At 34.2% G+C, this 25,702-nt stretch overlaps 1 protein-coding gene and 1 long non-coding RNA gene across 8 annotated transcripts in view; one reads left to right on the top strand and one right to left on the bottom strand.

Moving 5' to 3' along the window:
* Nucleotides 1-25,702, bottom strand: part of ERBB4 (erb-b2 receptor tyrosine kinase 4) — a 1,106,221-nt gene that overhangs the window by 818,005 nt on the left and 262,514 nt on the right. The gene's annotated exons all lie outside the window — the stretch shown is intronic.
* LOC140625876 (uncharacterized) overlaps nucleotides 4,891-25,702 on the top strand; it is a 54,796-nt gene continuing 33,984 nt past the window's right edge. The window contains exons 1-2 of the long non-coding RNA XR_012025151.1: nucleotides 4,891-4,931; nucleotides 22,902-23,146. This is a non-coding gene — a long non-coding RNA (uncharacterized lncRNA). The remainder of the gene's footprint in view (nucleotides 4,932-22,901; nucleotides 23,147-25,702) is intronic.

The raw sequence follows: 25,702 nt of genomic DNA, 5'->3' as shown, positions 1-25,702 counted from the left end.
TTGGTGAAAATATCTGAAAAATGGAGTGGGGGAATATGGTATGCTTGAGAAAACTAGAAAATCAGAAGACAAACGGATCCTTGTGGAGCAGGAACAAGAAACAAAAGAGCAGAGAATTGGAGAAAATAAAAAATAGGCTTAAGTTGGTACTGCAATTTGAAGTTGGTAGGATTACATACCTGAAGGCATGTAAATTATTAGAGTTAGGAAAAAAAAATTCGTAGTGGACCAAAAAAAATCAGTCTACATCATTAGTTTACTTTCACATGTTCATAGTGCCATCAACAGTTTGTTACATAATAACAGGGATTAAGATGGTAGGCTCTCTTTTTAAATGTTTATACAATTGGCTTCAAGTGATTATTTGAAGAAAAGGGTGACAGAGAAATGGGAAATTATTATTTTGGAAAAAACTACAAATTGCAAATTAAGGCTTAGATGCAGATATGAGTAAATTTTAAGTATATGTAGTAAAAACTAAAGTGGACTAAATTTGGACCCAGAATGAGAAAACCAAAGGCTCTAATTCTGACTTTACTTAGAAAAGGCACATCTCCTCTTTTAAGCTACTTTCATCTCTGCAAAATGAGTTGCTCTCTTTGAATGTTCTAAAGAGCCTTTCTTCATATAAAACTTCAGGTTTCTATCTGCCAGATTATTCTGAACACTTTATGGATGACCAGGATGCTGCTTGCTTATACAAAGAGATCATAACTCTTCCTCCCTCCCTCTATCTATCTATCTATCTATATGATTATATGCAGAGATATTGGGGGGGAAAAGGACAGGAATCAAATAGAAAGGAAATGAGATATTCTTCATGGGTTAAAATACAGATGGTAATAAGCAATTTGTGAAAGCCATTCTTAGGTAAAATTAAGTAAAGGAAGTTTAAACACAGAGATAAGGACAAAAAAAGCTAACATCAGCATTATCTCTATATACCTAAAAAAAATAATCTATAAAAATATGGGGATTTAGGAAGTAAGTAGGCATTGCCTTTGAGAAAAGAAATCCCTATCAGATTCCAAACTAAGGTTTACTTTTTATAAAATAAATTAAAATACTATCCGATAATGTTAGTCAAAGACTATCTTAGGAAAAGATGTTAGAGAGAGAGAGAGAGAGACAGAGAGAGAAACAATCCACATAATGATGACTTGATTTATGAGGAATCAAAAGCTGTTCAACATTCAGATGTTTTCATGACTTAGCAAAGTCAAGAAGGGTAGTAATAAAGGCACAACTTCATAAGAGCTTTGTGTTTTAATCTTATTTTGCAAGAGACAAAGTTAGTAAAAGAACTCATGTATTTTGGTCAGTGGGATTTTTGTTTTGTTTTATAGGAAAAGAAAAGATAAAAGCAAAAGTAAATTCTGTTTTGGGGGGATCTTAAGATTGTAAAATATGGGAGAGGCTCTTTAAGAAGAGTATAAAATTAAATTTACAAAAAGAGATACAAATGTATTTTAATAACAATGTAAATCCCAATAAATCAGTTATTTTATAAACCTGACAAATGACAAAAACATATATTCCATACACACAAAGAAATGGTATATCCTTAATTATTGATGTATATGACTCCATAATATTTTTTCGTATTTTTCAGCTGTATACTCTGATCATCTCTTTATATGACTAAGTTGCAAAATCATTTTCTGTAGAAAATCCAAAGGGATAATTCAGATTTTCCTTTCTCCTATAGATAGTTTTTATAAGTTTCTCTTAACTTCACCACCTATTATTGGTAACGCTATGTAAATTGTTAGAATTGCTGTCAACCTTAGGAAAATGTCTATCAAGATTTTTTCCATATGAGCTGTATGATGCAGAATTTTCCACAGAATAGCTTCTGCTCCACATACTTCAAGTCTTGTTTCTCCTCCACTACCCACATATATCCATAGTCAGGCTCCATCATGCATACAAATACCTTTCTATCACCTTTGGCCTGCCGTTTTGTAATATCAAGGGTGTGTTTTGGAGGAAAAAATCAGAATAGGGAGTGAGATCAATGTTACCTAATTGTGGTTAAAATATCTATTACAAACTAAAATAAAAAAAAAAAAACCCTCATATGATTTTGTAAACCCATTGTATGGTCCCTCCTAATGTTTTGAGAGAAAGTAGCCCAGTTTAGTGTTACAGTAAACTTGCCTCTGAATACAAGTAGCTTTAGGTAAGATAAGAAATAGAAGGAAGAAAATAACAAATTTCATTTTAGAACCATATAAAGGTATGTGTGAAGTGCAGTGTAAAGTTGGACCCACAGAATCATATAATTTGGCCTCAATTTATATTGAGGAACACAAATAACAAGAAGAATATATTAGTTATTACTTAGACCTAAAGATACATCAGAAAACGCCAAACAAGAAATAAATTAATACTTCAGTAATCTCCTGGTTAATTATACCTATTCACAATTACTACTTGTAGTGGGTTGAATACTGTCCCCTCCAGATTCATGTGACTTTATTTAAAATAAGGTGATTTTGCAGATTTTATTAAGGTAAGGATTGAGATAAGACCATAGTAGATTAGAGTTGGCCCTTAATCCAGTGCAAATATCTTCCTAAGAAACAAAAAAGCAGACAGATGCAGACAAGAAGGCCATGTGAAGATGGAGGCAGAGACTATAGCGGTACATCTACAAACCAAGGAATGCCAAGGATTGCCAACAACAACCAGAAACTGGACAGAAATGTGGGGCCATATCGACCTGACAGCTTTCAGAGGAACCATATCTACCAGGACCTTGATTTGGGACTTCTGGCTTCCAAAACTAAGAGACTAATTTTGTTGTTTCAAGACACTCAGTTAGTTATGGCATCACCAGGAAACTAACACACTATTTTACAGAATAATATCTCCAAATGGTTGCCATAACAACAGATTTGTGTATTGTATCTTTATATGCATGCCTAAGAACCCACGGAATAATGGGGCACCTGGATGGCTCAGTTGGTTAAAAAAAACAACTCTTGATTTTGGCTTAGGTCATGATCTCAGGGTCATGAGGTCTAGCTCTATGTCATACTACTGGCTGGATGTGGAGATTCTTGAAATTCTCTCTCTCCCTCTCCCTCTGCTCCTGAACCCCTAATCCCATTCTCTCTCTCACACTCACTCTCTACCAAAAACCAAACAAACAAAAAACATGGAATAGAGGGGTTCCTCTCAGGATATAGCAAAAACATTTCAGAGTACTACCATGCTTTAAATTGTGTTTCTGCAGTCCCATTAAAGCTGAATGTGTTACATATTTAAGTAACTGAGATAATTAAATAGGAAAATGACTGATGTGTTGTTTCTGGAGAAAGCTTACAACTCTATAAGGTAAATCCTTTTTCTATAAGCAGTATTAGAAAATACAATAAAATCTTAATACTTGATTTGATATCATTTTCTAATTTTCAAAATCTTTTAATGTGTCAAAATTTTCTAATTTTCAAAATCTTTTAATGTGTCATAATAAATAAGAGCCAAATAACATGTTAACTGCCCAGGGGAGAGAAACCGAAAAAATAATATTTAATCACTGGAATCACCTCTTTCCCCCATAATTCTATTCCTTCACACTCTCCTTTTACATTGCATGCCAAGATTTTAATAGCATCTTAATAATCATTTCTGAGATGCCACTGTAATTGTTAGACCTTTTTATTGGTTAATAAGTATCTGCAGCTTGTCCACTCTGCTAAATGTTAAAGTCATAGAGTGCAGTGGTCATGTCCTATGCAACTTTTTCTTCACTCACAATGCCTATCATGGTGTTGAATATGTATTAGATATAGATGCTTAACTACCTTGAGGCTAGTTTGTTATACCAACAATAATGCTGATGCCTCTACAGAAGGGCATTCACTTTCAGAATTCCTTCAACTGTAAAGAACTACAGAGCAATCTATTTGAGAATATTTGCATTTGTGTTAGTTCAAAATTAAATCTAAATGCAATCTGTTTATATAGAGTTCTATAGTTCTGCAAGTGGCTTTCCTTTCATCAAGGAAAAGCTCTAGTTGGTCATATTTAACTGTGCTGGTGGAAGGCCAAGGGAAAGCTCTTCATTAACATATATTCAGTAATTACCAAAGGCACATAGACACATCTCATTTCTACCCTGCCATTATGTTCACTGGCCTGGAAAATGGGATCGGGCCAAGTGGAACTGTCCCAAGCACATGCACTGTATATGCCTGGAAGGAGAATCATACAGTGTGCTCTATGGACAAGGAGTGTGTGTACCTCAACAACTCTCTCATGAACAATTTTCACAAAGTTCAGTCAAAATTATCAAGATAGTCTTCCACCATACATTCTCATTCTGCTTTAAAATATGATTATATTAAAGATGGTATTTAACAAAAGAATGATTTTGAATCCTTAAACCCATAAATATTGTGAAATAGGAATTAACCCTCTTTCTCCAATGTTCTACTTTATGCATTAATCTGAGAGGAGTAAAAGAACTCTGAATATTACAGATAGAAACTTTTCATGAAAAAATCTTTAGTTCCTTAGATAGGTAATAGGCAATAGAAATAAATAGAATAGAATAAATAAAAATAGGTAATGGAAATCAGCCTTAGTAAATCACTATATGATTATGATTTACTAAACATTTATATTGTTTATGATCCTAAATAAGCAATAAAAAGTTATCTGCAGGCTCATTATAAACTCTTTTTCTAAAAAATAAATTAATTAATTAAATAAATAAATTAAAAAAAACCTCTTTTTCTGAAAAAAAACTCTGGGGGCTCCTGGTGATAATGTTCCCTTCATCATGTTTCTACTTAATAATGGAAATGGAACTTGACTATTGTTGGCTATCTCCTATTGGTTCTAGGCTTCCCCTGAATACTGTCCCCCACCCCCATGGGTGGAGAGGACAGCGAGCTTGGATTCTGCAGAAAGGCATTAGGGTAAATATGGTTTACTGGTTCATTTTGTCAACACACATTCAGGGCTCCAGTAAGTCCATTTAGGTCAGGAAAACAAAGATAAAAAATATCAAGCTCCTGCCCTTAGAAGCCCGCAATCTAAAGAGAGAACAAGACCTAATACATATCATACGTATTTTTTACAATCTCTGTGCCATGACATGCATATGTAATTGCACCATGGGAGTGCAACAGAGATAAACAAACAAAAGCAGCAATGATTTTACACTGTCTGAAAGGTCATGGAAGCTATTCTCAAGGAAGTGAATTATTACACATGTAGAAATATCTCCTATGATATGCCTAATTCACATTTTTTAAATGTTGCTTTTTACAATAATCAAAAGGCACAAATCAATTGGTTATATCATTTAAAAAATTACTAGAGAAATGCTTTGGCAGAAGAGTGTAACATACTCACATATATTTCGGCACATAGATTTAAGGACTTTTATCATTATTTCAGAGTATAGATCTATGAAGTGAAGAATGGCTTCCCGTTGCTCTCCCACTTTAATCACCAGGATGACACAAGACACAAAGAATTGGTTTCAACAAGTTCAGAGTTAGTAAAGAAACTGGGGCAGGGATTTAGGCCTTACTATCTCTTGAGCTAGCCTGGAAGGTCAAACACAGGATTTCCGACTACCTGTGTTAGTCGAAACACCTGTATATTGAAAGTTCATCCAATATTCTTGTACAATGAAAATATTTTTGATGTTGTCCCAAGCAGAGGAGTCTATCACAAGAGCTAGCCAATTAAATTTTCCCTTTCATAATGCTTTTGTATTAAAAAATAAGACTATGATAAATATTTTTGCTTTATCTTTCATCAGTTTAATAGCTCACTTCTTTATTCTCAGTTTAAAATATTTTTTTCCTCTGACTCTCTTTCATGAATAAATAAAAATCTAAAAAAATAATAATAAAATAAAATATTTTTTTCAATTGTGAATACAGATCTATAATTATAGTCACTTTCTAGTAGAAGATTGGTACCAGGTGATATATAAATAAATTAACCAATAAAAGGTTTTAGGCTGGGATCCTAGAGAAAGTAATCTGAGTAGATATCAGAATATCAAATGTCATTTCTTTCTAGATATAACTTAATAACAGTAAAACAGAATGTATGTCCTAAGAAATATATTTATGTATCCTGTCCTAAGTAGCTTACTTGCCACAAAGAGTAAGAAAAAAGTAGAGTCTGTCCCATTTGCTGTAGGGTTTCTGATGTTTCCTTAAAATACATGTATCTGTTCCTCTCTTCACTGTTCGAAGATGACACTATCCTGAGTCTCACTCAGCATTAAAAAATTATAATGAGTAGATTCCAAAACTTAGTAATATAATTTAAAAGAGAGGAAAAAAAAATAAAAGACAGGAAAAATAGATTGAAAACTGAATTTGCAAAATATACTCCATGATGCAAGAAAATTCTTTGCCTAAACTGCAAGCCAACAGACTGTATCTAATTCATCAATTACTTTGTCTTTGTGAATTAGTTTAAAAGTAGGTGGTAAGTGATCAAACACATTTTAAATACAAAGCTAGCAGAGAGTCCATGGGGTTCTTTTATGAATCAAAGTTTTTACTTCTCCATTGTCCCATATGTTACTGTAACCACTGAAGCGGCATATAGCATATAGGACACAGAGAGCCACTCTGCTAATCGGTCCCCACAGACCTGATGCTGCACTTTGCTGCAAAAGCAATTTTCATTTCGAACTCCAATACCCTTTAAGAGAACACCAGTGCTTTAAAAATAATCATATCATGGTTTGAGTGACTTAGAGGCTCCGTTTCAATTGCATGCACCCCCCTCCTCCTCTGTTTCTCTCCTTCCTCCTTCTGATGCCCTTAACTTTATGCCCAGAGATGAAATTCCTTTTACCTTTTCCCCCCTAAAAACTAATACTGGGAGAAGGGATATTGTTATTGGAGACATGAAGGAATATTTCTTTTCTCAATTACCTTTTCTTTGAGATTAAGATATAACCATCCAAAGGGAATGACTTTTAATCAGATATTTCTGCCTCAAGCCAGAAGAGTTTCCCCCCAGTTTTATGGAGGAGTCTCCACCAAAAATCAAGTAAGAACTGTTGTTGCAAAAGAGAACACTAGAAGTTGTTTCAGTCTAATTTGCTGGTTCTCTCCTGGCCCTTGCTCAGTGGGTTCTAGAGAGACTTCCAATTTTTTAAAGTGAGATCTCAAAGCAGTTACCTATTGAAACTACTAATCTTTCACTACTGCTGCTGAGAATACTTCCAAATGGAACTGCATGGCTCACACACGAGGAGATCATCCTACAGATGAATGAAGTGCTGAAAAGAAAAAGCCTCATTCTCTAACTGAAGAGTAATATTGGTGACAGGATTATTATTATTAGTGGAATACTTTCAGAATATTTCTTCAGGCTAACAAAAAAGATTTTAAAATAAAGAGAATACCTGCCAACTAAGTTTGAAATTTAAACCACAGCTACTGGGCAGCCCCAGTGGCTCAGCAGTTTAGCGTCACCTTTAGTCCAGAGCATGATCCTGGAGACTCAGGATCGAGTCCCACGTCAGGTTCCCTGCATGGAGCCTGCTTCTCCCTCTGCCTGTGTCTCTACCTCTCTCTCTGTGTGTCTCTCATGAATAAATAAATAAAATATTAAAAAAAAGCACAGCTACAGGAGCTACAATTAAAAATCAGGCTTTTAGGGATCCCTGGGTGGCGCAGCGGTTTAGCGCCTGCCTTTGACCCAGGGCGCGATCCTGGAGACCCGGGATCGAATCCCACGTCGGGCTCCCGGTGCATGGAGCCTGCTTCTCCCTCTGCCTGTGTCTCTGCCTCTCTCTCTCTGTGTCTATCATGAATAAATAAATAAAATCTTTAAAAAAAAAAAATAAATAAATAAATAAATAAAAATCAGGCTTTTAAATTGAAAAAGGTAAAAAAAAAAAGATAAAAGTTAATGAGAGATTCATATTCGATTTTGTTCACAAAATCAGATATTATCCCCATAAGGTTTTTAACTTTGGTTATTTCTGTCAAAATTGATGAACAAAACCTATACTAATACATAATTTTATACCTAGTATATACCTGAAGTTTGGAGACTTTGAAATCTAGATTTAGCAGATAAACAAATGCCTAAATATTCAGTGTGGTGGTTGATTAGATGCTAGTCAGAGCTGGTCTAAATTACAGCTGTGTACATACTGAGTATAAAAATGCCAAAATATTGCACACCACCAAATTTGGTTGCCTCTTGCTCAACAAGCCTTAATCAAATGGGAAAAGCTAAATTGAAGAGCTGCTTTGTGAACATGCATTTCAATAAACCATAATGTTTGTGAAATCAGAATATGAAAAAAGAAGATATCAATAAAAAGAAAATAATTCCCCCATGAAAATTACCCATTTATCCTATTTCAAATACAAATTTAGTAAATATTACTGCATACTGATGTGTAATAATAAAAGCAAGATCCCAGATTGTATACAGAAGTTAAAAAAAAATAAAACTTTAGTAAGCCACATTTGAATAGGTCTACGTAAACTGGCAAGTTTACCTTAGCTTATTTCAATGTATAAATTTCAGGTGATTGTTTTAGTAGAAAAACTCAGAATTTGAATAACATGTTTTCGTTGATACAATTCGGTAACATGCCTGCTCCCCTAACAAAAAAGCCCAAAGCACAACATTCTCATCCATTCTCATTTCTATACCTGGCATCATTAAATCTGGCACAGGAAAATAATTATATAGCTCAATAGCAATTTAATTCTCATCTTAGAGAATTGTTAGTAGGTCAGGGATATATTCTGTGATAGCCATGTCAAAATATAGAGTAATTATTATTTACAATTATCTGAATCTCAACAGTGTGCTGTGCCCAATGTAAAATTAGCCTTTCCAACAGAAAGGGCTTAAACATCACCACAATATCAACGCTCAAATACAATTTCTAGTTAGCATGCTCTAGGAGAGGTGGGAACCATAAAGGTTATCTCACAGAAGCTGGCTTAGGGAGTGAGCAGAAAAGTGTGTCTAAAATTATCAAATAGCCAAGAAATTTCACCATAATTCTCAGTACAATGATATGAAATTGGTGAGGAAGGAAATTGTTTTGATTACACTACCAACTTTGATCCTCTAATAAGATCAAGAAGACTTTCAGAAAAATGGTATAAAATTTAATGTAACAAAAATCAAGATATCATAGAAAACAAAGTCATGTAAAACTCTTTGTAGCTCTTTGAAACATTATTATGTGACATACCCACCTTAGTACAGTTTAATACAAATATGTAAATATCTATGCATTTTGGCATATCTACCAAAATATGCAGGAACATATCTAAATACAGACTTATATTTTTGAAACAGGTACTACTATTATTTGAATTAATTCACATATGCATTTAAGTCTCCAATTTCAGGGTCAATGAACTTTTCTGCAAAAGGTCATATAGTAAATCAAATATTTTCAGGCCATGTGTCTCTGACATACCTACACAATCCTGTATTGTAGCATGAAAGCAGTTACTGAAAATTCATAATCAAATGAGTGTGACCATGTTCCATTAAAACTTTCATTTACAAAAACTAAACAACCAATGAGTCAATGAAGAAATCAAAAACAAAACAACAACAACAAAACCATTGAGACAAATGAAAATGGAAGTAAAACATAACAAAACTCATGGGATGCAGCAAAAGCAGTTCTAACAAGGATATTAATAGCAATAAATGCCTAACTCAAGAAACAAGAAAAATCTCAATAAACAACCTACATTTACTTACTCCTCAAGAGTGATGAAAAAAAATTAAGCCCATGGTTAGTGGAAGGAAGAAAATAACAAAGATCAGAGCAGAAATAAATAGAATAGAGGCTAAAAAGACAACAGAAAAGATCAATGAAATCAAGAGCTGGTTCTTTGAAAATATAAACTAAATCGGGAAGTCTTTAGCTAGAGTCACCAAGAAAAAAAAAAGGAAGAAGACTTTTAAGTAGGTACAAGTAAATAAAATAAGAAATGAAAAGGACTTTACAATGATAACATAGACACAGAAAGGATTATATGAGACTAGTATTAAAAATTATCTACTAATACCTTAAACAACCTAGAAGGAGTGGGTAAATTCTGAGACACATGCAACCATCCCAGACTAAATAATGAATAACCAGAAAATCTGCACAGACCAATTATTAGGGAGAAGAAAAAAAAAAGCTTAAATCAGGAATTCAAAAACACCTTACAAACCAAAGTCTAGGGCTGATGACTTCACTGGTAAATGCCACCAAATGTTCAAAGATTAATACCAATCCTTCCTAAACTCTCCCAAAAAATAGAAGTGAGAACACTTTTAAACTTATCTCATAAGGTCACTGTTACCCTGGTACCAAAACAAATTAAGGATAACACACACACACACACACACACACACACACACACACACAAGATTATAGGACAACATCTTTGATGAACATAGATGCAAAATCCTTAACAATATATTAGCAAACTGAATGCAATAATACATTATAAGGAATAATAATTATAAGGATTGAGCACAATATGCTCGTGGGATTTATTCCAGGGATGCAAGAATGGTTCAGCATTCACAAATTAGTCAATCTGATACGCCATATTAACAAAATAAATAAAAAACTTACAATCATCTCAATAAATGAAAAAAAACACATTTGACAATATTCAACATCCGTTCATGATAAGAACTTCCAACAAAGTGTGTATAGAGGGAATGTACCTCAACATAATAAAAGCCATATATGACAAATCTCCAGCTAACATCACACTCAATGGTAATAAGCTGAGAGCTTTTCCTCTATAATCATGAACAAGACAAGGATGCCAATTTTTACCCCTTACATATGGCATGGTATTGGAAGTTCCAGCCAGAATAATTAGGCAAGAAAAACAAAAAATTATCCAAATTGGAAAGGAAGAAGTAAAACTGTTACTATTTGGAGATGACATGATACTATATGTGTAAAATAAACTCTGTAACTGTGTGTGGTGGCAGATGTTAACTAGACTTATCATGGTGATCATTTTGTAACATGCCACATCATTATGGTGTACACTTGAAACTAATACAGTGTCAGTTACACCTTAATTTAAAAAAATATTTTTTTAAAAAGTAACTGCAATTTTAAAAATAAATCTTTTATTTACAAAGCAGGTGGCAGGCCAGATTTGATCCCAGGACCATAGCTTACCAAGCCCTATCTATTCTGTTTCCATAACTAAAAGTGAGTTGAAAAAATGTTCTATAAAGAACTATATAGTATTCACATCATATTTTGACCCCCTTTTTTATTGAGCTAGCAATTCTGAAAGAAACATTAGAGGTCAATTAAAAGAATCCTAGAAAGGTGCTGCACAGGAAGTGGGAGAGAGATGGGCTAAATAGGTGATGGCTCTTACGGAAGGCACTTGGGATGAGTACCAGGTGTTATATGCAAGTGATGAATCATTAAATTCTACTCCTGGAGCTAATATTTACTATCTTTAACTAACTAGAATTTAAACTAAAAATGGAAGAAAATAAAAGAATCTTAGAGAATCTAACTTCTTATCTTAAATCTTTCATTCAGAGAAGAAATTAGTTCAAATTATCCAATTTGTATTGACCTTTTCACTTTTGATGGCCTTATACAAAGATTTAAACACCCATTCAACAAGCCATTAGCACTTGTTTTTGCAATAAAAGTATTTAAATGTGGGCAAAAAAAAAAAATTATGTGGTTTTAAAATTCTTCCTGTTACACAATGTACATGATTAACATTGGGAAACCAACATCAACAGGCATTCAAAAGAGAGCAAAAATGCCCAGAAAACTATGGGGATCTGTCACCATATCACTGCAGGAATTTCTATAGTTCATAAAAGTCATTTGCTTTTTTTAATGTTACTGCAATTTAGCAGTGCAGTTGGAAATTACACTGACTACTTATCCACCTAAATGGCATTCCCCACATCCCCAGAAAACAGGATGCCAGGGAGAAATCAGAGGCAGAAGTAAGACAGTAGAACAATGAATATGCTTTAGGACAGGTACACTCAATTTCACACCTTTAGAATGCATAAGAGTGGGATGTAGCTGTAGTCATGTGTGCACACATATCCATGTGTGAGGCAAGCCAGCTGATTTGCATGATCCACATTCATTAAGTGCATGTTATATGCTATCAACTGATACTTGAGTGTTGTAACACATATAGTTTAAATTTTTTTGCCATTAGAAATTATTTGTGCATTTAATTATAGGTACTCAAGTTAATTCAATATGATGATGAGATTAAGCACTTAATATTGATATTGATAGCACTTGATAGCTATGGCAATACAAATAAACATGGGCCCAGAAATTTCAAGTTTTGGTCTGTGTTATTACAATGAGATTCAGGAACCAGAGTTAAAAATTCTAATATCCAAGACCAGTTTTTCTCTGACTCATGGAAGTTTTATGGAAATAATATGACATTTTTATACATACTCAACCAAATTCTAATGGTTCACTAATTCATAACGTACTCCTTGCTTTGTTTTCTACTTCTGTGGCACGAGCACGGATTTCTTTAATCATAACTGGGTACCATAACACCAAATACCTCATAAGGAGCACATCAAAAAATGCAATATTTTTTTTTCTGTTTCCTCTTCAGATTGTTTGTTGTTGTCATTTTGTTTGTTTTTAGTGACTATAGTATAGAGATTAAGGCATATCTTTTTTTATCAGAAATTCCCGAAGTTGACTGAGAAGTTGAGTCATTTGTTCCTCCCATTGTGAAGTATGGAAGGAGTTTTCCCTTTGAAAGGGCTTTACTATGACCACTTTTACTAATAGTGAATAGCAAGAAATGACACTGTGTCAGTTCTGGCCTAACTTTTAAGAGGACTGGAGCTGTCCACTTTTCTTTCTCTTGAAATATTTGCTCTTGAAGCCCTAAATTAACAGGTAAGAAGTCTGATATCCCTGAGGCTGTCATGTTTTGGGGAAGCTCAAGTTAACCATTTGGAAAGACTTTGGGAAGGAAGGAAAGAAGAAAAGCAAGAAGAAAGGAGGGAGAAAAGGGCAAGAGAGAGTGTGGAGAGTCATTCTCGCTGAGGCCTTAGGCATTGTAGAGCACAGACAAGCCATCCTCATTGTGCTTCTTCAATATCTTATCCCAGATAATTAATAAAAATCTTCTATTATTATAAACCATTTTAAACCAATGAGTTTTGCAGTAGTTTGCTATGCAGCAACTGATAACCAGAATTCTATCTATATTCCAGTATTCTATTTATTTCTGTGAGCAGTTATTATAATATGTGATTAATATTTTAAAATCTGTTCATTTATTTATTGAGAGCCTATTTGTTTATAGAATGGAAAAGCTATAAAGGCTGAAGCACCACCTGATTCTGACCCTCAGCACTGTTACAATAGCTGACAACAAGTTAGCACCTGTTAAAGGAAGCAAGAAAAGGAGGTGGTTTGGTCATTAGTAATACCAGCTCTTTTTCATTAATCTGCCATTTTGCCATGCTTGTTACACAAGTAATGCTAGGTTGGTAGAAAATAGGTTAGAAAATATATTTTTTTTCATATTTGATTTTTTCTAAATTATGTAGATAGCATTTCCATCTCTTTTTATTTCATGGTTACAAATTATAATGTTTCTTACAATTTCTGCAATACGCTCTTCCTTCTTACAATTAATTTTCCAAAATCACAAGGAAAATCATTGTTTCAGTGATTAAAAATCATCTTTATGAGCTATGCATTTCTTCTAAAATTATATTTTTGCAATTGTCAATGCACTTTACTTTAGTGCTCTCTTGTTTAATAAGTGGGAATCAGAGTCACTTCCCAATAGATTTTTTTTCCTGATAAAAGCCTATTCCTTTTATCTCACAAATATGAACTCCACATTTAGATTTGGAATTCCTCCAGATATACTTAGTAATAATAGTATCAAGTGTTTAAGCAGAGTGCTGCCAGGTTGACACATATCTACATTCTGCTTTAGAAGGAGCAGAAGCCAAGTCAAGAGAAGCAAAGGCCAGATGCTCTAAAAGTTTTGCTCAGATAACTCTCCTGAGGTTACACGGCAACTTGCGTCCTGTTCTTTTATAAGAATTAACTAATTTCCTATTGCCATTTTGTTAAAGACCTATGCTTGAGGAAGACCCTTTTTTTTAAGATTTTATTTATTCACAGGAGACACAGAGAGAAAGAGGCAGAGACACAGGCAGAGGGAGAAGCAGGCTCCATGCAGGGAGCCTGATGTGGGACTCAATCCCAGAACCTCGGAATCATGACCTGAGCCGAAGGCAGACGCTCAATCACTGAGTCACCCAGGTGCCTCAGAGGCCAGAAACCTTAGAATGAAAGCAGAGCTTCACCCAGATTTTATCCCATTCAGCCTCAATATTCTTCACCTTGATTTATTCACCTGTTCATATGGCAAATATAAAATGATGGCAATCAATAATGTCAAAAAAAGTATTAGTGGCCTAATGCCTAACCATTTATTAGATTTGGGTCAACATTCAAGAAATATTTCCATAACTTGTCATAGCCAAATGTTGTGACCTACATTTTTTACACCATATTCCTACGTCCCATTATTCATTAGGTTGAATATATCCAACTGTTCTTGCAATATGGGAAATATTTGTATGCCTTTGACCCTAGTACTCCTTTATTTAGAAATGCTCTATATGTCGAATGATAAATATTTAAGTGTAATATATAAATAAATGATAAAAATTTATCATTTGACATCTATCATTATGCTTCCTTCTCCATGAAGCCTTACCTCATTACCTAATGAGAAGTGTTTTGTGGGGGGCCTGGGTGGTTCAGTCAGTTAAGTGTCTGTCTTCTGCTCAGGTCATGGTACTGGGATTGAGCCCTACATTGGGCTCCCTGCTCACAAGGAATCTGCTTCTCCCTTTCCTCCCTGCTCTTGCTCTCTCTTGCTCTCTCTCCCTCTCTCAAATAAATAAAATCTCTGGAAAAAAAAAAAAAAGAAGTATTTTGTCCTTTCTCAGAACTCTGGCTTCATTTTTTTCTATTCTATTGTTATTCTTATCAAGACACTGCTTTTATTATAATTAATTGAAATTACTTCATTTCCTTATTTTGCAAGTAAATTATAAACTTCTTGAGCAAAGGCTCTTTTTTTCCTTTCACATTTATGTTCCACACAATATACGACACATGATATGTAATAAGAGACACCCAATAAAAACTTGGTGTGTAAGTAGATGGATTTGGTAAGATTTCTCATACTGTACAAGGGACTAGACTACAAATATTTTGTCAGTGAATGAATTTATTATTACAGTGTTTAAAATAAATCAGATTACCAGGTTTGTTTAAATGACCCAACAAGGAGCTAAAATAATGAGAGGTCAGATATATTCTTATGGGAATGAGAAGGAATCAAGCATGGCCAGAAGAGTAGGAAATAGACCTCAATCAAGGTGGTATGCATTAATGAGGTATACAATAGAAGACACTGAAATATTTGTTTTAAGTAATATAATAACATCTCTACTTTTCCTGGGAAAAAAAATTTTAAAGGCAAGAAGAAGCTTCCAAGAAAAAAAAAATTTAAAGATTTAATTTATTTATTCATGAGATACACAGAGAGAGGGAGAGGCAGAGACAAGGCAGAGGGAGAAGTAGGCTCATCACAGGGAGCCTGATGTGGGTGGGACTGGATCCCCGAACTGGGATCACACCCTGAGCCAAAGGCAGGAGCGCTCAACCGCTGAGCCACCCAGGCATCCCTCAAGAAAAGAATTCTTAAAGCAAGAATACATTTGAGAAAACTGATGAGAACATTGTGTAGATCACCAGAGTTAAATTTTCTGAATGTATAATTATATTTGTCAATTAAACACAACTGAATAACATATGAAAAATATCAATTGGTAACATAAATTAAAGGATTTTACCTTTTTTGCAATGTTTAATCATAAATACTAATACACATAAATATTTGTACACACACACACACACACACATACACTTTGCCAAAAAAGTACTGAATTTGATTATGACATACAGATACAGTATCCGTATCATTTTAAAATTAAAAAATAGGAAGCACTGAGTGGTGTATATATGGAATTGTTGAATCACTGTATTATACACTTGAAACTAATATAACACTGTATGCTAACTATTCTGGAATTAATATAAAATTTTAATAAAAGGAAAAAACAGTAACGGATCATGAATCGATCCCAAGTGTTCAGCAAATCCTACACCTTTTTCCTCTTCTAGGCACACAAGAAGACTTTGTTTTTCACTATTCCATAAAGTTAGAGGTGGGATATGATTAAGTTGTGGTCAATGAATTGTCAGTGGATGTGACAGGGTCACTTCCATGCCCAGAGAAGTGGAACCCCCAAATCCTATGCTATCTCTCTTATAGAATCTTAGGGTCATCTCTTCCATCTGTAGTCTCAGGTTGGAGGAGAGTCACCTGGCCAGCACCAGACTTTCTTCAAGGTAAGAAAAAACGTTTGCTGGGTTAAAGTACCAGGAATACATGGGTTGACAGATGGGCCAGCTTGCAGTCATCACCACAAATGACATTGGTAATTAAAGTTTTAAAATTTGATTCACTACCCTTTAATATGAGATCAACTTTTTTTGGTTGGGTAGAAAGAATTCCAAATTTTTAGAATTATAGATTAATATTTTCCACTTCTCTATATGAAGCTAAGCTAAAAGTCCATTGAACTTAGAATTCAAGATATCTTTCAAAAATATGAGATTTGAAAATAACATTATTATTTATAACTCTGCTATCAAATATATATGCTTTCTAAATTATTAAATAAAGGCCTCAAACATAAAAGCTATACATTTGACTTACTTGGCAAGCTAAGCCAGTCTACATATATTATACAAATATGTACACACTGCTCATTGAAATATTTACATATATTCACTAAACAGTGAGGATCGGGGATCCCTGGGTGGCGCAGCAGTTTGGCGCCTGCCTTTGGCCCAGGGCGCGATCCTGGAGACCCGGGATCGAATCCCACATCGGGCTCCCAGTGCATGGAGCCTGCTTCTCCCTCTGCCTATGTCTCTGCCTCTCTCTCTCTCTCTCTCTCTCTCTCTCTGTGTTGAGTATCATAAATAAATAAAAAATTAAAAATAAAATAAAATAAAATAAAATAAAAAACAGTGAGGATCATTACAACTTTACATATGTGGATTTCCTAACCAACACAGTATTCCTTCATGGGATTCCTTTACCTTTTCTGGAAAGAAAAAGAAAATACAGAACTCTCCACTCGAGATTCATTGCTCAGGGGCTGATATTACAGAAATGTGAGAAAGTTTTATTTCTTAGTATTAGTTTTTTACCTAGTTGTAAGACTATCATATGACATATTAAACTGTTTTTATTAACCAGTTGGTGTTCTTATTTTACCTATTCTTATAGTTATCTCTCATTCTTTTGTAAAATAAATAGCAAATATGTAATGCTACATATTTGACACGCAGAGTTTTTGAATTCTAAGGTTTAAAATGTTTGCAAAAGGGAACCCTGGGTGGTGCAGCGGTTTGGCGCCTGCCTTTGGCCCAGGGCGCGATCCTGGAGACCGGGGATCGAATCCCACATCGGGCTTCCGGTGCATGGAGCCTGCTTCTCCCTCTGCCTGTGTCTCTGCCTCTCTCTCTCTCTCTATCATAAATAAATAAAAACTTAAAAAATAAAATAAAATAAAAAAATAAAATGTTTGCAAAAGCAAACACAAGAAGTACATTGTGAACTAGTGGCCTAAGAAGAGTCCAGATAGTAATAGGAAACACCCTGCAATAGCATTCAATATGAATCAACCATTGACCCATATGCTTTTACGTTCTTCTAGTGTCCTTAAAATAATGTCAGGAGGTCAGTAGTATTATTATTCATATTTTAAAGATGAGGAAATGAAGCATGAAAAAGTGAACTAACTTGTCAGAGGTCATATAACTAGGAAAATGGTGGGGGCAGGATTTAAACCTAAGAAATGTGGTTCCAGGGTCCATATAATTAATCAAAGCATTATTCTCAAGTTATTTCATCACTTACAAACAATTATCATTATCTCAGGTATCTTGAGTTCCACTATTTTATATTCATTTGTCTAACCATGATTGAGCAGAGCCCTTGGAACATAGTAGCCATTTAAAAAAGGATTTTTACTCAAAATAAGAAATTAAGGGAAGATGACAATTTAGCTATATGTTCCCTCATAAAAAGCATATTAATATCTGGAGAGCAGAATCAAAACAAATCATCACAAATTTGAAAAACCAGGGCAGTGAACTGTGTTTATTCCCAATTCAACAAGAGACTAAGCTAGAATGCCTTCTGGAATGTAGATGGGGATTTTAAGCAAAAATAGATGAGGTAATTAAACACCCATGTAGGACATATGGCTTGGAGATAGCTTCCCCCTGGAAACTAGTCATTCACAAAGGGAAGGGAGGTTAGGGAGAAAGGTTTCTGAGAATGTGCACATGGATCATGGCCAATAGCACACACGAGGAGTCTTCATTCTTAAAAGTAAAGGAACCTCATAATTATTCATACCTGAGATCACCCAGAGCCAAAATGTTCTTTGTGATCAGGTGAATAACTCATTGCTCAGTGGACAATCACTATGGAACACAGAGGATTTTTTTTTCCCCTCTTCTGATTACAATTCAAAACCTTCTCTTTTTCAGGCACTTTACCCCTAATTTTTGTTTTCACTATTTGTTTAATTTAATTTCTTAGAAAAGCTATGTCATAAGCCATCTGATGACTTTGTAAATGCAAAGAGCCAATGTTGTGGAACAGACAATCTAATGACATAGTGTTTAGTGTTCCCTAAAGCAGGAGACAGATGAAGAGAAACGGTGAACCAGCAACCTTAGCATAATTAAGACAAGCTTGAGTGCTTGCCATGGTGCCATTACATTAATCTCACATCAGTGGCACCTGGCTAAAATTTATGAGATATGTAAAAGGGGCCTTTCCAACTGACCTTGATAAGGCAGAGTTATTTATCACGTGAGAGAATAGTCAGCAAGCAAGAGGGAATGAGGTATATTAGAAGTAAGTTAGCAGACAGATTTAAGGGCAGTGGACTGCAATACCACTCTAACTAAAAAGACCAAGAGAAGTATTTCCAGTACTATGAACCTAAAGCATCCTTGATAAGTAAGACATAAAATCATACATCATGTTAATAAGTCATATATGTGAGAAGGGTAATAGTAAATGCCAAGTTTTAAACTGATGCCAGTTTATGCATTTAATATTTTTAATGCATGTTTATTGAACTAATGAGACTTTGTGAATACGATGGATCCTAAATGATCCCAACCCAAAAAAAGTAAGCAGAAATTATTCATTGTGAGCTCCTTGAGGGCATTGTCTCATTTTATTCCTCATTGCGTTTCCAGGGCCTAATGCAAAATCTGAAATATTTTGGTCCCAATAAATCACCAGATCTTTTTATGGTTGGCTGCTTCCTGTTCTTGAGGTCTCAGTTCATCCATCACCTCCACAGAAAGGTCTTCTCTGGTCTCCCCATCAAAAAGACTTACCACTATATGGAGGTTTCTTGTGTATTGCCTATGTGTTTATTACTTGCTTTTCCTCCCTAGTCTCAAGGTCCCTTGTCTTTCCTGCTCACCTTCACATGCCAATATAGACCCAATATCTAGAACAAAACATTGTAGGGGCTTAATAAATATATACCAATGGATGAAAGAAGAGTAGCTTATTGAATGAACTGTACTAATTAATAAACAGAGGAGTAATGGCTGTTCTGCTTCAAAATATATTTTGGAAAATATACACTTTTATATCATTGTGCTATTAATAGTGACAAATTGAAAAATCTGATGACTATTCTTCACTAAGGACTTCATTATGATAAAATTAGCAACACAATAATCCATTATTGATCATTCCTTTTTTTTTTTTTTTAAATCTCAGACTTTTTAGGCAGTTGCCATTAATGTTGTTAATATGACATACCTTCTTAGGCCATTACCATTTTTTATTTCAAACATTGCAACAAGAAATACAGAGGGGAACAAAATGGTTTGTTTCTGTTGGAATTTTGTCTATTCTACTATATAAAATCCAACCTGTAAAAAATAGTAGTACTACAATCTATAGATATTGCCAAAATATAAGTAACATTTTATTTCTGTTCATGGGCCAACTAGTCAGCACAAGGGCCTTTTATTTTATTTTTGTGTAATGGACAATTTGAAGATTTCCTTTTAACTTTATCAAATATAATTGAATTTATACTTCTACTAAAATGGAGATGGATGGATACAATTCTATTTTTATACAATGAAAGCCTTATGGACTTTTCAGTGAGGGGTAAAAGCAGCACAGTTGTACAAAGAAAAACCATATTGGGTCAAATAGACCTGACTGATTTAGGCCACATCAGTAACAAAATGGCTTTGTACATCTAAATTCTGCTTCTTTATCATTTCATATTTCATCTACGCAAAAGCACAGCCTAGCTGAAATCAGCAAATCATACAGAACAAGTTTTATATTTTTTTACTATGCCTTAAAACAAAAGAATTAAAAGTTAGGCATATTTGGCAGCTGTTCTTTTACAACGGAAGTAAAAAAACAACCTTTACTTTAAAAAAAGTCGAAATTAATAAAATTAATATTTCGATATTTGGGGAAAAAAAAGGTGTTGAGTTGCATCACTTCCTCCCATAATTGTTCACTTTTAAAAAACAATTGACATTCATACCCATTCAGAAAATTTAGATTCCAGAACTCTATTCAATAGGATCTATGTCAGAGATAAAGGATATAACTATACTTCGGGGATCATAAAAATTTCTTCTACATATACATTGTATATACCCTGCAGATTATAAAATTCACACCTTTTGGGCAGCCCAGGTGGTTCAGCGGTTTAGCGCCGCCTTCAGTCCAGGGCATGATCCTGGAGACCACGTCGGGCTCCCTGCATGGAGTCTGCTTCTCCCTCTGCCTGTTTCTCCTCTGCCTCTCTCTGTCTCTCATGAATAAATAAATAAAACATTACAAAAAAAAAAAAAAAATTCACACCTTTGCAAGGAAAGGATTTTCATACTAAGGATATCAGAACAATTAAACATAGCTCATTTAATGTGAATTTGTGTACATTTTAATGCAACATAACTTGAATTATTAAACCAATATTTTTAAAGTAATAATAAGTTAGAATAAGGGTAGAAGAGAGTGGGATAATAAGATTTTCTCTACGCTCAATGTCACCACTTAAACTTAGTTTCTTTTGCTTTCTAGAGCTTTTGCAGATAATAACTTAAAGTTCTATAAAACATCAGATTTAACATTTGCTGCCAAACTTACCTAAATCTTTCAACTCTCCATTTAAATTTATATATTTGGATTATTAAAATTCCATAAAGAAAATATTAAAACTTCATGCAAATAACAGACCATTGCTGGTTTCTATTTGTGATGGCAATGTGGAGAGAGGCTGAAAGGAGAGATATAGCTCATATTTCATAATTCTGTAACTTAATCATCCTGTTTTATTAAAGAAAATCAGCTGCACATTTATCTCATAATTATCATCAAAGCAGTAAGTGTTCATAATGATTAAAAGGCTAATTCTATGACCATGATATCTTATTGCTGTTCATCCTCATCCTATCAATTTCTCTCTCTGTCTTCATATTAATTTTATGAGATAACTTTTGTTTTCCTAATTAATCAAAGTATGTATGAGATCATCCTCCCTCGACAAATATGCCAATGTAAGAGGCTTACTTTACTTTCAAAAGTTGGTGAAACTTAATCATTTTTATTGTTTGTGTTGAAATGCAAACTTTTTCCTTTAAAATTAAATTGTAATCTCATGAATGTACAGGTCATTAGTTTCTAGAGAGAGTATTTAAATTAAGGACAATACTTTAATCTAAGAAAGGATTTAAAAAGTCCTTACATGAATAGGCTAAAAATGCTTAATTGCAAAAGAGAAATGTGATTATATTCTAAAGTTTTAGAAAAGAATGTTTCTCCTAACAGAACTTATTCATTTTTAACAAAGATCAAACAACATCTAAATAATTTTGGTCTCTGTAATTACAATGGAAAGAATTTTTTTTAAAAGAGAACTTGAAAATCTCCCTCAGAAGATGGAAAATAAAATAAGGTCAAGTAAAAAAGATAAAAATAGGGACGCCTGGGTGGCTCATTGGTTGAGCATCTGCCTTCAGCTCAGGGTATGATCCCGGGATCCTGGGATCAAGTCCCACATTGGGCTCCCTACATAGAGTCTGCTTCTCCCTCTGCCTGTGTCTCTGCCTCTCTCTGTGTGTGTCTCTCATGAATAAATAAATAAAATCTTTAAAAAAATAAATAAAAATAAAAATAAGGTCAAATCACCATGTGATGCCAACACAAGACTGAATAAACAATGAAAGGTGTACCTCGTTACCTGTTTAAATACTAGGCTTCTAGTTTGCTTTCACAAAAGTAGTTGTTGGATATACAGCCAATTTTTACTAGGAGCACATGTTCACTAATTTGTTCTTATAGCAACCAACATATTCTAAGGTAAGACATGGAAATAAGTCTGTCAAAAACGAGGTCCCTTATATTAGGGTACCTGGTGTCCCCCCTGGAATAGTTAATTTACTATAAATGTATAAGGAAAAGATACCAAAAATGTTTAACACATGCTGGAAGTTTAATGAGGAATGGAATGATTCATAAATAGTTTTCCTTAGTGACATGTGTGAGAAAGTCAATATTCAATATCAGAAATTTTTAATAATAGATTAGGACAAGGTTTGACTACTTTTTAAACTTAAAAGCAGTTGTTCCTAAACATGTCTTAAATATTTTCTTTATATATATATTTTTTTTTCTTTTTTTCTGAAGCGAGCAACATTTTCCATCTGGAATGTCGCCGTCAGATAACTTTATTCATCTGAGTTGATTCCAGAACAATGCAATTAGATGCAGTAAGAAGCAAAGCACAGTGGAAAAACATGCAGAAAGCATACTGAATGGAATTAAACTGAAAGATGGACTAAAGACTTGGAAATTATTAGAATGAGGAGGGGTCTTGAAAATCTACTCATTCAAAGCTTTCATTTCAGGATCAGAAACCGGGGCCTGAGAAGGTACATGTCTTACTATTCAAAGAATCAGAATGGGTTGTTGAACTTGATACTCAGTTCTGTACTCTAAACTTGCTTGACACTCAAACAATGAAATTGAGGGTGAAAATGGGAATAAAAAAGGGGGAAAATTGTGTTCCTTTAGGAATTTACTAAAACTGTTCTCCCCTTTAAGTAGTATCATTGCCCCTCATTTTTCTTGTTCTAAAAAAACATAGTTGTAATTTTGAAAATCAGTGCAAAGAGTCATAGATCTCAATCGTCTTTTCTCCTTAGTTTGCTAGTTTTCTGAATATAATTTAACTGATTTTTGTTAAAAGATCCTGGCAAACTTGCCTCCCTCTCCCCATAATATTTAAAGCTGTACGTGAATTACAACATCTGGAAAATGTAATTATGAGATGTTATAGGATTTCGTGTATAGTTTAAAAGGCACACAAAAGGTGAAAAATTTTCTCTGAAGATGTAAAATCTTATCAGACTAAAGATTTCCTTCTAAAGGAACGCAAGACCCAGACAAATATAGATATTTGGGAAATGGAATTTACTCATCTCACCATTGGTTCCTCTGTAATCATACATTCTTAAAAATTTTTTGTTTGTATTAGTCAGACTTACCCATTTCATTTCTATCACTTGCTCAAGCTCCCTGTGCTCCAGCCATCTGGATCACTCTGGTTTCTTTCAGCTCTGTGCCATCTTGTCCTCTCCTTACAAGGCAGTGCATTGTTTCTAGAGAATTTCTGCAGTTAAAGCTCTGAAGTCTCTATGGCACATTATGTGGTTCATTAAATACCACAGAGCTGAAATTAGTATATCATTTTTCCATCATTGCTCAAATAGTATCTTTCTGTTCATTTAAATTCTGTGCCTATATGTGTGGCAATCACAGAATTTAGGCCTGGTAAACAGCAACAAGAGTAATTTATACAGCTCTGCTTCAATGTGGTATAAAGAGCTATAATAAAATCAATTGTCTAACACAGACTACAAAATGTATCCCACTGAGCACATGATGAATTTATGATGAATTTATAGAACTACATGTCTAAAAAATCATATTATACATGCATGCACTGTGCACCATGGTGTAAAAATATATTTAAGAATCATTTGATGTCATACCCAAACTTACAGTGAATCATTTAGAACTTCCATTTAAGAAAATGCCCAAACTTTCAGGTAATCAAAATGTTCACTGATGGTCACTAAAGAGCCCTGATGTTGACTATGCTACCATTTGGACTGTGTTATATAACTTGATGCTGTTCCTATAAAAGATTAATTTGGCATGACTTCAGGCTTATTTTGTTTCATTTCATTTTGTTTTGTTTTGTTTTGTTTTGTTTTCCAATCCCTTCGTTTTACAGATAGGGGAAATGAAATTCCAAAAGCTAAAGTGACTGTAAGCTTGGTTACAAAGCAACTCAGTGACATAGCTGGGACTGGAAACTATCTCCCAAATATCACTCACAGCTGTTAATAGCCATCAATGTTAATGCAGCACTTTGAACTCTGGAAAGCACTTTCTTTTTCTTTCTTTCACATCACAATGTCCTGTCGATGTGGTATTATCACCCTAAATTATTCTGGGAGAATACAGGCTCTGGGAGATGCTGTAGCGAGTATGTAGTCACATACATACCTTGGGTCTGTCCATCACATTTATTTAAGAAACATTTGAAGGACAAGTAAGGGTAAAGCATATATTTGTTATTCATTAGGAACCAAAGTAAATGGAATACATTTTATTCCATTCCGTGAGTGTTTTCCCAACTTGGCTAACTTCTCCAATCATTAGAGTCACTTGAGATTTTTCTGGCTGCACCCCAGACCCACTGAATCAGAATCTCCAGGGAAGGCGCCTGGGAATTTGTATTTTTAAGTGGCTCCCCAGGTGATTCTGATAATTAGCCAAGATTCAGAAACACTGGCAGTACCCCTGAAAGTTAAGAGGATGCTGCCTTACAAGTTTAGAATGTTTAGAAGCAAAAAAGCACCTACTGTTAAAATTGACCCAATCCAGTTTCTCTCTTTTATAAACAGGCGAGATAGATGTCTTTGTCACAAGTGGGTAGACCAACTGCCAAATACCACCTATATTTCTGGGTCAGAGACAGATTGGAACTCCACCAAGAGAAACTGGGCATTCGTACTTGGTCTATTTCCATGGCAAGGACAAAACAATCCTAATCTTACTGATCTTTTCATTAAAGAATAAAGCAATCTCAGGGCATTAACTACTGACAGTAATACAGATCATGGATTTCACGGATTAACCAAACCACAAACAATCTAGAACATGTCCATAGAACAATTCTTATTTGTGTAGTACAGGAGGCAAAAAGGCAATCAGACTGACTTGAACTACTGGGTTTAATTACTCAATATAACATTTGTCATTTGAAAATCCATATGCCCATCAGCATAACAACAGTATTTCATAAATGCTTAAATATTTTCTGTGAATGATATCATATCACATAATGTGAACAGTATTCTACCATTTTCATAGCACTTTCACATATATTAGCACATTTTATACTTACAATAGAGTGT

The sequence above is a fragment of the Canis lupus genome, chromosome 36, assembly GCF_048164855.1.
Source record: "Canis lupus baileyi chromosome 36, mCanLup2.hap1, whole genome shotgun sequence".
NCBI classification, from domain to species: domain Eukaryota; kingdom Metazoa; phylum Chordata; class Mammalia; order Carnivora; family Canidae; genus Canis; species Canis lupus.
The sequence above is the reverse complement of the archived record's forward strand: the minus strand, read 5'-3'. Positions and strand labels throughout refer to the sequence as shown.